We start from the raw sequence: 13,813 nt of genomic DNA, 5'->3' as shown, positions 1-13,813 counted from the left end.
CATGCCATTTTGACTTTGTAAAAAGTCAAGTATGATGGTTTCTCCTTTCAACAAGAATGACAGGATAATATCTTATTGGGCCATTGCATTAGATGTGAATAGGGGCAATCGCATTATATGGAAGCATGATGATTGTTATGCAGAACAACATTTAGTTATGTGGACATATTGTTCTAATGATGAACAATAAGATAGGAGTCATATATGGGGTTATTCTTGTTTCTGTAAAACAATAATGTAATAACTGAAGGAGTCACTGGCAGTCACCATTTCTTTTTCTTATAACAGTTCTTAGCAAATTTGCCAAGTTAATGCTACAAGGAAAGCAATTGAACCCTTGGGGAAAAATAATTCGTACAGATCACATTATGGACTTTCAAAACATAATGTAGTTGGACACCTGACCTTCTATTACTTTTTATTTCCCAAATCAGTTTAATCTTTGTTATTTTTTTCTGCTTATAAAAACATGATTCAGCACAGCAGTGATTTTAATCTGCCCAGAATGATGAGATATATAGTGATTCTTAGTTAAGAAAGTCAGACGCCATGTTATCAACAGACCACCTCCATATTTAGGTTGAACTTGATTTGCAATGTTAGAGGAGTATGTATCTTTGAATACCAACAGAGTGTTCTTTAGCATGGTATTTCCTGGCATGAGGGTGGATTCTGGCCTTCAGGTCAGTGTGTGTATAGTCATTTGTATCAAATATTGATGTTTATTATGAAAAGAAAACAGGAAAACTTAATGATGGTCCTAACATATATATATAGAAGATATCATGATGTGGTCCTGGCCCAGTGGGATCTTTTCCAAGTACTAATATTTTGTTTCTGCAAATTAGTAACATAAAAATACAGCATACACTATACAAGTGGATGCAGATCATATTAGTGTAGCAATAGTGCATAATTAAATAAATCAATACACAAATTATAAACTTACTTTGTGGCCAGATCTCTCACATCATTGGCCAACGTCAGTCTCCAAACTAAATGTCTAATTAAGATGCCAATCTGTATCAGGAAAACATAACTCTAATCAATATTTAAAATTGATACCAAAGCTAGGAAGTTTGCAGAACCATAAGGAATGCAACTATTGAATTAGTGGCAGTGGATATTCCATACTGAAGCAACAACTGCAACTGGATGAAAACAGAATTACACTTTTTAAAATAATTGAGGTTTAATGAGATAATATGTCTCTATGAAATAGGTACTCCTGATAGCAGCCAAGAGTTACAACATAGAGTTAAAAGGAAGCTATCTATTAATATGATAGCAACTTTTAAATTCAATGTCAATTCTTCACAATGGTTGAGGTTTTGTTTCAGTCAGTTAGAAAAGTTATATCACAATTGGCATAACTTTGCAAGGAAGCAACAACATATTTAGGTATAGAAATACATATTTATATTACATATATAGAAACCCACATAAGCAGATATTTGTCTTTCCTATTTCATAATTATCACAAAAATGATTTCCAATGACAACTTTCTTTTTCTAAGAAATACTTAAGTCAGGGGCCACAATCCACTGTGCAAAATACACAAAGATTAAGAAGAAAATGGGGAAAAAAACAAGTGAAGAGATAATAATCAGTTAATGTAAAGTTCAGTTTTTATAAAGCAATAGATTAGCAGGTGGAAGATAGGCTGAGGAAGGAATGTTTTCCACAATTTTAGGATGCTGAGGAGACTGCGTTAGGTAAAGGAGGAGACAATGGGACTAGTCCTTAAATAACAAAGGCCCAGCTCACATTCATGACCATTACACCTATCCACAGACCAATTGTGAGTCTTTGAGTGTCAATTTAATTGAAAGAAGTCATGTTCAACACAGTGCTGTCTACAGGAAATATGTGGTTATGTCCTTTCAGCTAATCAGATTGAAGAATCTCCATTGAGCCATGCAAAACATAAACTTGTAAGTATATTATTAAAATATATAATTTAATGTGAAATAATGTCTAGAAAACAAAGTAAAGTGAGGTAAAAAATGCACTAAGAGAAATAAGAAACAAAGAGAAGGTAAACAGGTGGTTTTTAAAAATTTGTTTATGGAGTATGGTGTTGCTGGCTTGGCAAGCATTAATTGCCATTTCTAATTGTCCTGAGGGCAGTTGAGAATCAACCACATTGCTGTGGGTGTGGTGTCACATATAGACCAGACTAGGTAAGGATGGCAGATTTCCTTCCCAAAGGACTTAGTAAAACAAATCTGTTTTTATGACAATCAACAGTGGTTACATGGAGCCCATCAGGCTCAGTTTTTATTCTAGATTTTCACTGAGTTTTAACTTCACAGTCTGCAATGGTAGAGCTAAAGCCATGTCCACAGAACATTTGCCTGTGTTTCTGAATTACTAGTCCAGTGACATTAGCAATAAGCCACCACCTCCTCCCTCACAATAATTAAAATATGAAGGAATAACACAGTACATTTATAAGTTAGTTTCAGAGAAGTCATTTGGTAATAATTAAGGTTTATCACATTATTAAAAACTTATTTCACTTCAACTAAATTCACAGGACTTTTTTTTTGGCATGCTTAGCACTTAGCCAATTGGGTAAGCACATCAAATTCACACCTTCCTTTTTTCTGAATCTCTCAGCAAAATACAGATATAGTGAGATTTGTGTATGATCAGGGCAACTCAGAGAGCACCTTCATTATTTCTGCACTAATGCAGATGACAAAAGTTTCTGTCCAATTTACTTTTCTAATGATGCGAATTTTTACATTCATTACTATACTTAATACAAAATCTTGGCACTTCCATCTAAATTCTAATGTTTCATGCATAAGATTAACTTAGCCTGAATTCACTATGTTCTTGTGAGGTGTAAGATATATTCAGATCAAGATTTGAATATGGTACTAACGTTATAATCTTATAATTGTGCTCGTTACAGTACCCTACTCGCATTGAGGAAACTTCTTCAATGTGATCTCTCAACTCAGAATCTGTCATATTTGATAATGGCATAAATTCAGGATAGATTTTAATTCAAGTGACTTAATTGGTCAAATATAGTGTGATATGTGGAGGATGTCTCATTGTTGAAATTCATGATCACTGTAGTTTTGGGTGGATCAGAATTATTCTAGTTTAGTTACCTCCCTGATCAGTATCTTGATAACTTCAACGTCAATGTACAGAAATTCCAATCAAGCTATTCGATATTGTTAGGAGTGCAGCAATTTCTACAGATCGACAAGTCCCAATTAGAATGAAAATAAGACTGAAGCATAGAACATGAGGCTCGCAGTTTTGCTAACTGCAAAATATGGTCTGCTCATGATCAATATAGACAAAAAAAACTACTGAGTCTCTGCTGAGTTAGTTGGTTTCAAGTGAAACAGTGGCAGGACACCATAACTGGTTTTCAATGTTCCAACACAGAAAAATCAAGCAGGGTTGCAATTATGTAATCCTATTCTAACTTCCATTGGAAAATATGTATATTTGGGTGATTTTAATGGGAAGATAAATAAAATGCACTCAATCATTATTTTACAAAGTGAAAAAATACCTAGACAAATGGAAAAAGTTTCTCTATATTTAGGAAATTCTTTTTGTTTTTCCCCATTGAAATGGAAATTTCAATGATTAAAAGTTGTTAGAATATATTATTACAGTGATCTATATTAGTGTGAATATTGTCATAAATTAAGCAGTTATGACACATTGACAATTGATAGCCATATTATTCAGTTCTCCTATCCTCCTGCCACCTATAATGCATACACACATTGTAAAGCAGTATTAACAAAATAAGTTACAAACCACTTTGAGGAGACTTTAAAGAATTAACTTAATATCAGAGTTCACTTGAAGGTTGTTAATAGGACAAATTTTGTTCTTGAAGGGTATGATGTCATTTGCTTTATCATTGTTTAAAACTACTTTACAAACACAAAATAAAAGCACTATAGTTATATTTGTTGCGAACAAAAAATGGATGCAAGCTGGTGTCTTGCTTCAATCAGATCCAACGTAAATTTAATCAGTCATTACCGCACTGAGTGGAGATTGAATTCTGGGTGGAATTTTCCCATTCTGTTAAAATAAGAGACAAGCATGTTAGGTGGCAACTAATGCATCAGCCCCAGTGCTGAGGAAACTCATCAATCAGCTCAATAGGCACTGACAGGCGAGAGTGGATAAGTTTTTCAATGAATCACAAGCTTCGACACTCATGTCCCAGGACACCAGAAGCTGCCAGCCAATCAAAGGCTGGTAGCTTCTGAGTTATAAAGTCTGTAGATGAAGGCCACTTCTTGTTGGATCTAGTAGCGAGCAAGTAAGCACTTTTTATACTCCTCATGGGGTCAGAGGCAAAGGCAGAGGGAAGCTTTCAGGCATCATCCACTTGACATCCACTTCCATGCCTCAGATTGCCCCTATATTGACATTATCCCCACAAGACCTGGGCCCACGTTAAGGTGGATTAGCCACCTCTTTTGCCCACCAGTGAGACAGATGGTTGGGGAGTGAGCTAATTCAGGCACTTAAAATAACCATTATTTGAGCACTTAAGGACTATAATTGATGGCTTCTTGCTGAAACTTTTATTAGTGAGATGGTGAGATGGAGGTGTGTTTCTCTTCTGGTCCAATTCTCCCAGTTATTTCCCCCTCTTGCCATTCTCACAGGATAGAGAAATTGAATTCCTGACTTTTAGCCATAAAGAAGATTTCAAATTAAATATTAAAAACTGCCTAAACATATGCGTGGGCCAATAAAATAAAGTATATGGTGAGTGTTGGTGCCCCTGTAGTGCAGCATCCCTATCTCTGAGCCAGCAGGCCCGGGTTCAAGTCCCACCTCCTCGAGAGATGTCATAACACATCTGAACAAGTTGGTATATCACTATCTATTGTGAATGTAAAATTGAACCACCAATCTGTTTACGTTATTACCATCTCAGTCAATTACTTTCTGAAGATGGTGGAAGACTGGAAGTGAGAATAGTGTGCACTTAAGATCATCACTGAACCTTGAAAACCTTTTTTTAATTTTTAATTTTATATTATTTAATCAGCACACTGACAGAAAGTATGCTTAAGAAATTGAAAACTCCAATTTGTATTTCAATTGTTTGCCAGTGGTGTTACACATAGAATGGTGAGATTATTTTTTTTTAATCAAAATTCTATTTCACACAAGTGACTTCTAGGGAGTCAGAAATCACCAAAGTGCTGAATTTAGTATGTTTTGTTTTAGAAGCAACAACTTGTATTTACATAGCACTTCTACCATAATAAAGTACCTAAAGATGCATTACAAGAATATTATAAAACAAAATATAACATTTAAGCCACATTAAGAGAATTAAAGTAATTGACTAAATGCTTGATCAAATATATGGGTTTTGAGTAATTAGATTAGATTAGATTACTTACAGTGTGGAAACAGGCCCTTCGGCCCAACAAGTCCACACCGACCCGCCGAAGCGCAACCCACCCATACCCCTACATTTATCCCTTTAACCTAACACTACGGGCAATTTAGCATGGCCAATTCACCTGACCCGCACATCTTTGGACTGTGGGAGGAAACCGGAGCACCCGGAGGAAACCCACGCAGACACGGGGAGAACGTGCAAACTCCACACAGTCAGTCGCCTTAGTCGGGAATTGAACACGGGTCTCTGGTGCTGTGAGGCAGCAGTGCTAACCACTGTGCCACCGTGCCGCCCTAAGAGTAGTGTCTTAAAGGAAAAATTGAATTGGAAAGAGGATGCTTTTTGGTAAAGAATTCCTGAACTTTGGCATATCAGGATTGTCCCAGTAGATGGTAATTTGGATCTAACAATTTTTTAAAAAATTTTTGCACAAATGGGGTTTGTGAAGAGAGCACTTTTCCTTACCTCTAGGATCTACATTTGATTCCATACTATGCCAATACAAAGAACTCCATCTTCTACAAAGTTCTTGATTTTAGTTGGTGCAAATTAACTCTTTATTATAGAAAGCATATTAACAGTAAAAAGTGGCATTATTCACATTTTTGCAGCAGTGATGCATTTCTGAGATTCAGATTACATAAGATGTGACAGAAGTCATCTTTATATTACATTTGGTGCAGACAATGGATTGATCTAAGTGGTTGATTCAATGATCTTTTAAGCTATAGTACAAAATAGCCAGATGGTGGGCAGAACACATGTATCTTATGTCATCATTGCTGCTGTAAGACATAAACCATTTTGAGGCTCAGGTCTTAGCAGTATTGGGTTGCATGTGTCAAATAAGTTGTCTCCAGACTCCATTGAAAGAAAGGATGTCAGTGCATTTAATAAGTTAGTATAAGACACAATGGTTTGGCTGCTCAATACCTTATTTCACTTTAACATTAGAATTGCAAAATGTCCAATATATATTTTGAAACTTTGTCACATCTTCCACTCTCGTCACTGTTTCCAGCAATTCGTGATGTTGCCATCCTTTTGGGGTCCCTGTTGTGGAGCAATGGCAATGCCCTTACCCTTGGACCAAGAGGCCTGGGTTTTCAAGTCCCATTCTTTTTAGAGGTGTGTAATAACACCTCTGAACAGGTTGATTAAAAAAAAACATTAATGCAAAAAATTAAATTTGGCCTCCCATCTTAAATAGATGATACTCGAGCCTTCTATCTCAAATCCCCTAATAAAATAATTGTGACCAGATTACTAACTGAAAGGGGTGACCCACTGCAATATGCAAGCAATTAGTGTTGTATTACAGCAGATGGTTACAGCTAAAAGTAACCTAAATACACAAAAATATATTCGGAAGTGTTTTATTCCTTGCACTTAGGATCCTAAATTAATTGTATTGTCTATTCTTTCATCTTGGAGACTGCATTTGTCAAAAAAAGAACAAATGTGGTCTCTCTTTGATAAAAGGTGTTCTTTCACCTTTGGAATTTAGATTTTCGTTATACCTGGAGAGTGTTATGAAAATGTATTTTTCGCTGGCTGCCCAAACTTTCATCATAGAACTTAATGCTACCAACAAGAAATTTAAAGAAAAAAATCCCTTGGTGCAAATAATGGCCAAAAGGGGAATAGCAACTGCAAATGTTAACCAGTCATTTTTTCTTATGATATTTGTGATCTTTATATAAAGAAGTGTTTCTATATATTTTCTTAAAATGTCTGAAATGGTACTATTGTTTTTAATCCTATGTAATTCAAAATCATGAAGAAAAATGCATTATTTTAGAAATCAATATTCTGAAGTAGCAAACTATGTCATTCTTTAGTTTTAATTCTGTGCAACGAATGGCAGATATGTCAATATGATAGGTCCAAATGGAGGGATGTTCATCAACATATTATTTCATCTTCATGTGGTAAATCTGACTTTTAATCAGCCTGTAAAATATCAATGAAAAAGACTGCCCCTACTCTTTTGCCTATGTTCACTTTATGTTTTAATGCTGAGTCCAAAGGTCCGAGCCAGTTTTATGAAAACTAACACCATTCACATGCTTGTGACATTTTCTGCTATGTGGTAGAAATCCTGCTCTGAAATGTAGACTTAAATATTGCTTTGTTCTTTTCCATTATCAGTTAAAAGTGTGACTTTTCGCAATTATGTTTGTTTTTATGGATCTGTATATTTGCATCATTCTTTAGTGGTTTAAGCTCTTTATAGTTAATCTTTTGCCAAAGTCATGCCAAATTTGTGCTGTCTATAAAAATGTTATTGTTTCATTCGTGTTTCTCTGTACACAGTACTTTGCCGTTGTGAGATTTTTTTCTGATATGCCTTGTTCATGATGTTTGAATACATTAGATTTATCTTTGTTTTCCTGCTCCCTGATGTTTGGCTTTATTATAAATCTCAGGTTAATAGAGACATTTGTCAATACATTGAACATTTCTTACACATTATATTGTAATAGAAAATTGAAATACATTTTGAGGCTAATACTTTAAATATTTCTTCAAGGAAAGACATATGAATATTTGTTTATTTTTCTTGAATGATTATTCCTTTGAGAAAATACTGGGGCATGAAAAGAATGTTTTCTATATTCTGATATGTTGGTAAGTATCAAGATGATGTCTACATCTGCAGTGAGGCCTGAAGAAATTCGTCATTGCTATGCTAACCTTCTTTGCATATAACTTTGATGATTCTATAGAGTTGATGAACTATAGTAAGGATTCTGATATATGTGATTACAAAGTTTGTGATGTTTTTTGTTTTATATGTGGCTGAGAAGAACATAATTTCTATTCACCTTAAGCACAGACCTGGTTAAGATGATGTCTGTGACACAAATAGAAGGGGCTTTAAAGAATATAACAGCTAGGAGCAGGAGTAGTTAATTCAGCCCTTTGATTCTGCTCTGCTGTGTATTATAATCACGGCTGATCTCATCTCATCCTTAACTCCACTCTTCTGCCTGCACTCCATAACCCTTCAATTCATTGCTAATTAAAAATCTGTCCATTTCTTCCTGTCTATTATTCAGTTTTAATTGAATTGACAAACCTCGGACAAGAGCTATCCTTAAAAAAAAAGCATTCACATCTTGTATGGAGTGCAAGATGGAAAACATTTGACTGACAACTTTTTTAATGAAAAGATGTAGGGAAATAACAAATATTTCATAAACTGTTCACCCTGCTTAAGTTCATTGCACAGTTTGTTTGGTCCAATTTCACTGCAATTTACATAGAGGTACAGGTGATATTTCATTTATATCTGAGCAGTCTACATGTGCAGCATGTACAAAATTTTATTTGCAACACCAAAACATATTTCCTATTTGCAGACGTTAAATTTATAGAATTAAAAATGTCATGTATAACCTGTAAGCTATAACACTCTTCCTGTGGTTTCTGTGGTTTACAAACTATTTCTGTCAAAAGGTTTGGAGGCATTTGTTCATTCTTGCACCATTATCTTACATTTACAAGTGAAAAGATCAAAATTGTGCCACATGAGTAGCATGCAATCAAAATCCACATCTTGGAGGAGATTTTCTCTTGCAGATGGTAACACATCAGGTTCAATTTTTGACAGGTCACCTCTCATATGCAATTGTAACTTGTGAATCTGAATTGAAGGCAATGAAATTCAATAGTGAGAAATAAATAATAAAGTGAACCCCAAATGTTTCATTTCAAGGCTAGTTTTGTTGCACAAAGAAGTCAACATTTATTATTCAGGATAGCCATTTCCAATGCCACATCTCTCATCAGGAGAAAGTGAGGTCTGCAGATGCTGGAGATCAGAGCTGAAAATGTGTTGCTGGAAAAGCGCAGCAGGTCAGGCAGCATCCAGGGAACAGGAGAATCGACGTTTCGGGCATAAGCCCTTCTTCAGGAATGAGAAGGGCATAAGCCATTCCTGAAGAAGGGCTTATGCCCTAAACGTCGATTCTCCCTGTTCCCTGGATGCTGCCTGACCTGCTGCGCTTTTCCAGCAACACATTTTCAGCACATTTCTCATCAGCAACATCCAATCCGGCACTTAGTTTGCTATATCTTTGCAGCAACATTTTTGGAAGTTTACGCAATATGACCTCTGTATGGAAGACCATGACAGTATTATTTAAGTAGCATTTGCTTTCATTCCATCAATGTTTTCCCTATCTACTGCGTGCACTAACTTAGGGCAAAATAAAGTCTTAAGGATATGAGCAGTTCTCCAGCAGCTTAATAATGAACTACTTTTATCTGAACCTGGACAATGAAGCTAATTCTGTTCTCGCAGTCCTGGAATTACTTCCTGAAGGATATTGTGGGCCAACCTACAGCACTTGGACTGCAAGAAAACAGCTAACCTTCTCAAGAGCAACTAGGGACAGGCAATAAATCCTGGACAGCCAGCGATGCCCATGTCCCACAAGTGAATGAGAAAAAACAATATCCTCATATTCATACTTTCCCCGATAAATATCTAAAATAAGATCTGACCCAGTTTCTTTCAACTGTAATGGAATGCAAGGGTAATTTGATAATTATTTGAGGTGTTATTTGTTAATTAAATGCAGGAAAATTTCAGCAACAAAAATACCTCCATGATGATAAGTTTGTTGATCTCTTCATCATAGTTTTGCTTCCCGTTACTAGTGTTCCATTACATACAACAATGTTTTAGATTGCAGGAATTATGAACAGTTACATTTTCAAAGAATAGCTTAATTAAAAACTCACGCAAATTTAGTTTCAAAATTACTATGAGATCATTAGAATAGAAATTTGACCAGACTTTTCCCAATCATTTGAAAATCTGACCGGGACCAAATTTGAAAAGAGCACATTGGGTCAGCTAACCCCTTCTTGCCCCTGACAGCCTTTACAAGGATGGGATTTGCATTCAAGAGGAGATTACATGATTATTTAAATAGAAACACAATGTGCAAGAAAACAGGAAAAGACATAAGATTGGCATTAAGTCTAAAAACTCAGAGAGCCAGTACAGGCATGATGAGCCAAATGGCCGTTGTTGGTATTGTAACAATTCTGTGATTCTGTTGAGTGCAAAAGAGTCTACCTGTGGAAAGCAGCAGATTGAGCCCATTAGCAAAAAAATGTTACTACTATACTGCAGTCAGGCCGTGTCCTGACACCTGAGCACTCAAATGAACTGGAAGCAGTGTTCCAATGGTTAGCCTAGATGGGAGCATTCATGCGTGTTTCCTTTCCATCACAGACCTAGTGCAATGTGACAGGCACTGCTGCATTCCTGTTCACACTGTTAGTCTGGCAGTTGTAGTCGTGAGGAATTAGTTTTAACATTTTACAAAGCTGCAAAAATAACTTCCCCCATTTTGAACTGTCCTCAAGATCTCCATTTATCTCAAGAGTACCTAACTCTCCCAGCGGAGCTGCCAGACAGCTTTCATTTTGGGCATCCCTTTTCATTGATCAGTTCACCATTCATTTCTGGATCGAGTCCTCACAGGTGGCTTCTTGATTCATTCCTCCTCAATAATTATGAACGATATCCCTGAACAGGCACCTTCCAGGTTTCAATTCCTGAATTGAGGTCAACATTAGAATCTGGACCCAATCTGGAAAATTGAGCCCATTACAATTTAGAATGAATTATCATTCAGAATTAAACATTTGGCACTGTACTGGAGGTATCAAAATTTGAATTTTAAATGATTAATTTATCACAGCCAGTTCATAATGTAACCAGATTGCCACAATATTGAGGCTTTTGTGACTGGAATTCAAGACTAAATCATGAGGGGCATAGATAAAGTGAATTGCCAACATTTTTTCCTTAGAGTACAGGATTACAAAACTAGGGCATAGGTTTAAGGTGAGAGGGGAAAGATTAAAGTGACCTGGGGGAGGGGCAACATTTTTACACACGGTGGTGCATAAATGGAACAAGTTGCCAGAGGAAGTGGTAGAGACAGATACAATTACAACGATTATAATGCATCTGGATGGGTACATGAATAGGAAGGGTTTGGAGAGATCAGGGTGAAACACAGGTAAATAGGACTAATATAGTTTAGGAAAACTGGCTGGCATGGACACATTAGGCCGAAGGGCCTGCTTCCGTGCTGTATTTTATATATATATATATATATATATATATATGACTAGGTTTGTTAATGATAGCAAGTAATGTGAATATTGATCATACAATCATGAGAAAGTTATAATTCCAGACAACTGGATACTGAGCCAGAGTTCAATTATGCTGACTTATATTTAACAAAACTTGTACAAAAAGCAATAACTAGATTTCTGGACTCTGGTGTCCAGCCATGTTAACCTGAAGCTGCCCTTTTTAGCAGAAAATTGAAGATGGCATGGAAATTGTAAAGGCAATGTTTGCCTAAGTGTTATATCTACATCAAAGTCCATTGACCATCAAATATGGTGTTTAGACTGGCTCTGGCATGTTTACAATTCTTTTAAATTGGGTTAACAATTTTTTTTAATTGGGTTTAAACTAAAGAAGAGGGAGGACCATAGTTGATGAGAATTTATACCTCAGCTTTATTGTTACACGCAGACCTCTAGTTAGGTATCTCAATTTGTTACAGTTCCAAGCAGAATACCCAAATTGTTAGCTCCTGAGTGAGCAGGAATATACTGGCTCCTTTATTCATCTGCCCCTTGGTTGGTTGTAACAAGGTTAATTTAAAAACAAGTCTCTTCCTTTTTGGATAACTTTTCCTCAGAGCCAAATTAACTATCAGTTTTAAAAGGAGCCAATTTAACCAGGCTTTTGCGTTGATAAAGAGTGAGTTTATTAATTATTAAACATGAAAAGAATTTAGGAATGCAACACACATAAACACAGATTAGAAATAACAGATGAGTCCTAAAAGATAAAAGTTTTTAAAGAACAGATACAAAGATCATTCTCTGAAGTGTGAAAAGTGGTTAGTTGAACATTGCAGACTTTGCAGTGGAGGTTACCAGTAATGTAGACATTGGCAACCGATCAGTCCATTTCAAGATTCTTAGTTTTGCAGGTTGGTTGAGATTCTGTTGTTCTAATTTCTTTTGACTGTGGCTGAAGTCCAGCATTTAGGATGAGAGGGATGTTGTCCTGGTTCCTTTTGTCTGGCTTACTAGCGAGCTGGCTGCTAACACTCAGAGTGAGAGATTCCTTTTACCTCTGATACACGGATGACTAAGGAATAGCTTTCCAACTGTGATGTTCACAGTACATTAATGATTGAACCTAGGCTAGTACACATGGGTACCTTTAGCCACTGGCAGACTCTGGTAGAGTTGAAATGGGCATTTTAACCCCTGTCATTGTGTATTCTTCAAAGGGAAAACATAAGATGTATCTGCAGTTTGGGACATAATCCACAAGGGTTGTCTTGCTGTTGAGCAGGAGGTCCCCGATCCCTTGTTTTTTTTTTAACTGCAAGAGATCACAGTCCAGTCTGTTTCGATTTGCCTCTTCCTCCTTTGTAGGGTTGGTGTTTGAAGTTTCCTTCACATATTTAAATGTGACATTCTGTGGGTCTCACTCCAAGATTGTAACTTTATTTACATCTACAATTATTTTTATTTGTATCAGCCCTCCTTTAAAAAACACATTTTGGAATTATAGGTTAAAAATGTCCATAGTACTTTGTAATTCTGGCCCATGGTCATGACAGTAATAATAGTTTAATTTTCTTCATTTTCTCTGGCACTTACTCTCTGCAGTTTCTTTGCTGAAGTGGATAATTGTAGTGAGCATAATTCCATGGAGCTCAGACTACCTGTTGCACTTTGAAGTCACTTTTATTCAAAGGAGTCCTGCAGTATTTATCAGCAGCTTATTCAACTATGATGGGCAAAAGGCCATATGCCTGCATTTTCATTTGGTATAAATGGATAATGACTAAATGTGGATACCCAGAATGGATCCTATTCCCTAACTTGGGAATACTGACAACCACTCCAAAGCTCCTATTGCCATCTCTAATAGGATGATACTTGGTTAATCTCAACAATATATTGGCCATCATGGTGGTGAGTGTGGAGGCAGGGGGTTTTCTGGTGCCAATATAGAAATGTGAACCTGATTATAAATTTTGCATAAATAAAGTAGTTCAAGTATCAATTGCTAATATGAGCTACTCAGATTTCATTTCAAGATTGGTGGAAAAGGTTGCCAATGAACTCTTGTTTTCAAATTACATTATGAATGATGGTCAGTGTGTGGAAAATCCAAAAAAAGTGCAAGGGACAGGATCAACCTCTGTGCACATCCTTCTTTGATCTCACAAAGGCTTTCAACATTAAATGCTACTTCTCCCAAGTACAAGAGATAATCTGAGCGCCATGGAATATCCTCTTCAAATTCAGCTCCCTGCAGAAAT

The 13,813-nt window shown here is 36.2% G+C and overlaps 1 protein-coding gene across 5 annotated transcripts in view; it reads left to right on the top strand.

The window, feature by feature from the left end:
* The window catches only part of sdk2b (sidekick cell adhesion molecule 2b), a 1,001,963-nt gene that overhangs the window by 945,914 nt on the left and 42,236 nt on the right, over positions 1 to 13,813 (top strand). For 4 of the 5 annotated variants that reach the window (XM_088000613.1, XM_088000611.1, XM_088000612.1 and 1 more), the window contains one exon: positions 1,889 to 2,151. The exons of the other annotated variant lie outside the window; for it this stretch is intronic. The gene's annotated coding sequence lies outside the window, so the exon portion shown is untranslated. Of the gene's footprint in view, positions 1 to 1,888; positions 2,152 to 13,813 lie in introns of those variants that run through there. 5 annotated transcript variants of the gene reach the window in all.

This window comes from Chiloscyllium plagiosum, unplaced genomic scaffold (assembly GCF_037043375.1).
Source record: "Chiloscyllium plagiosum isolate Xiang-an unplaced genomic scaffold, Cpla_swu_hap1 HiC_scaffold_25, whole genome shotgun sequence".
In the NCBI taxonomy this organism is placed as follows: domain Eukaryota; kingdom Metazoa; phylum Chordata; class Chondrichthyes; order Orectolobiformes; family Hemiscylliidae; genus Chiloscyllium; species Chiloscyllium plagiosum.
Note: the sequence above shows the minus strand (reverse complement) of the source record. Positions and strands in the feature narration are given on the sequence as shown.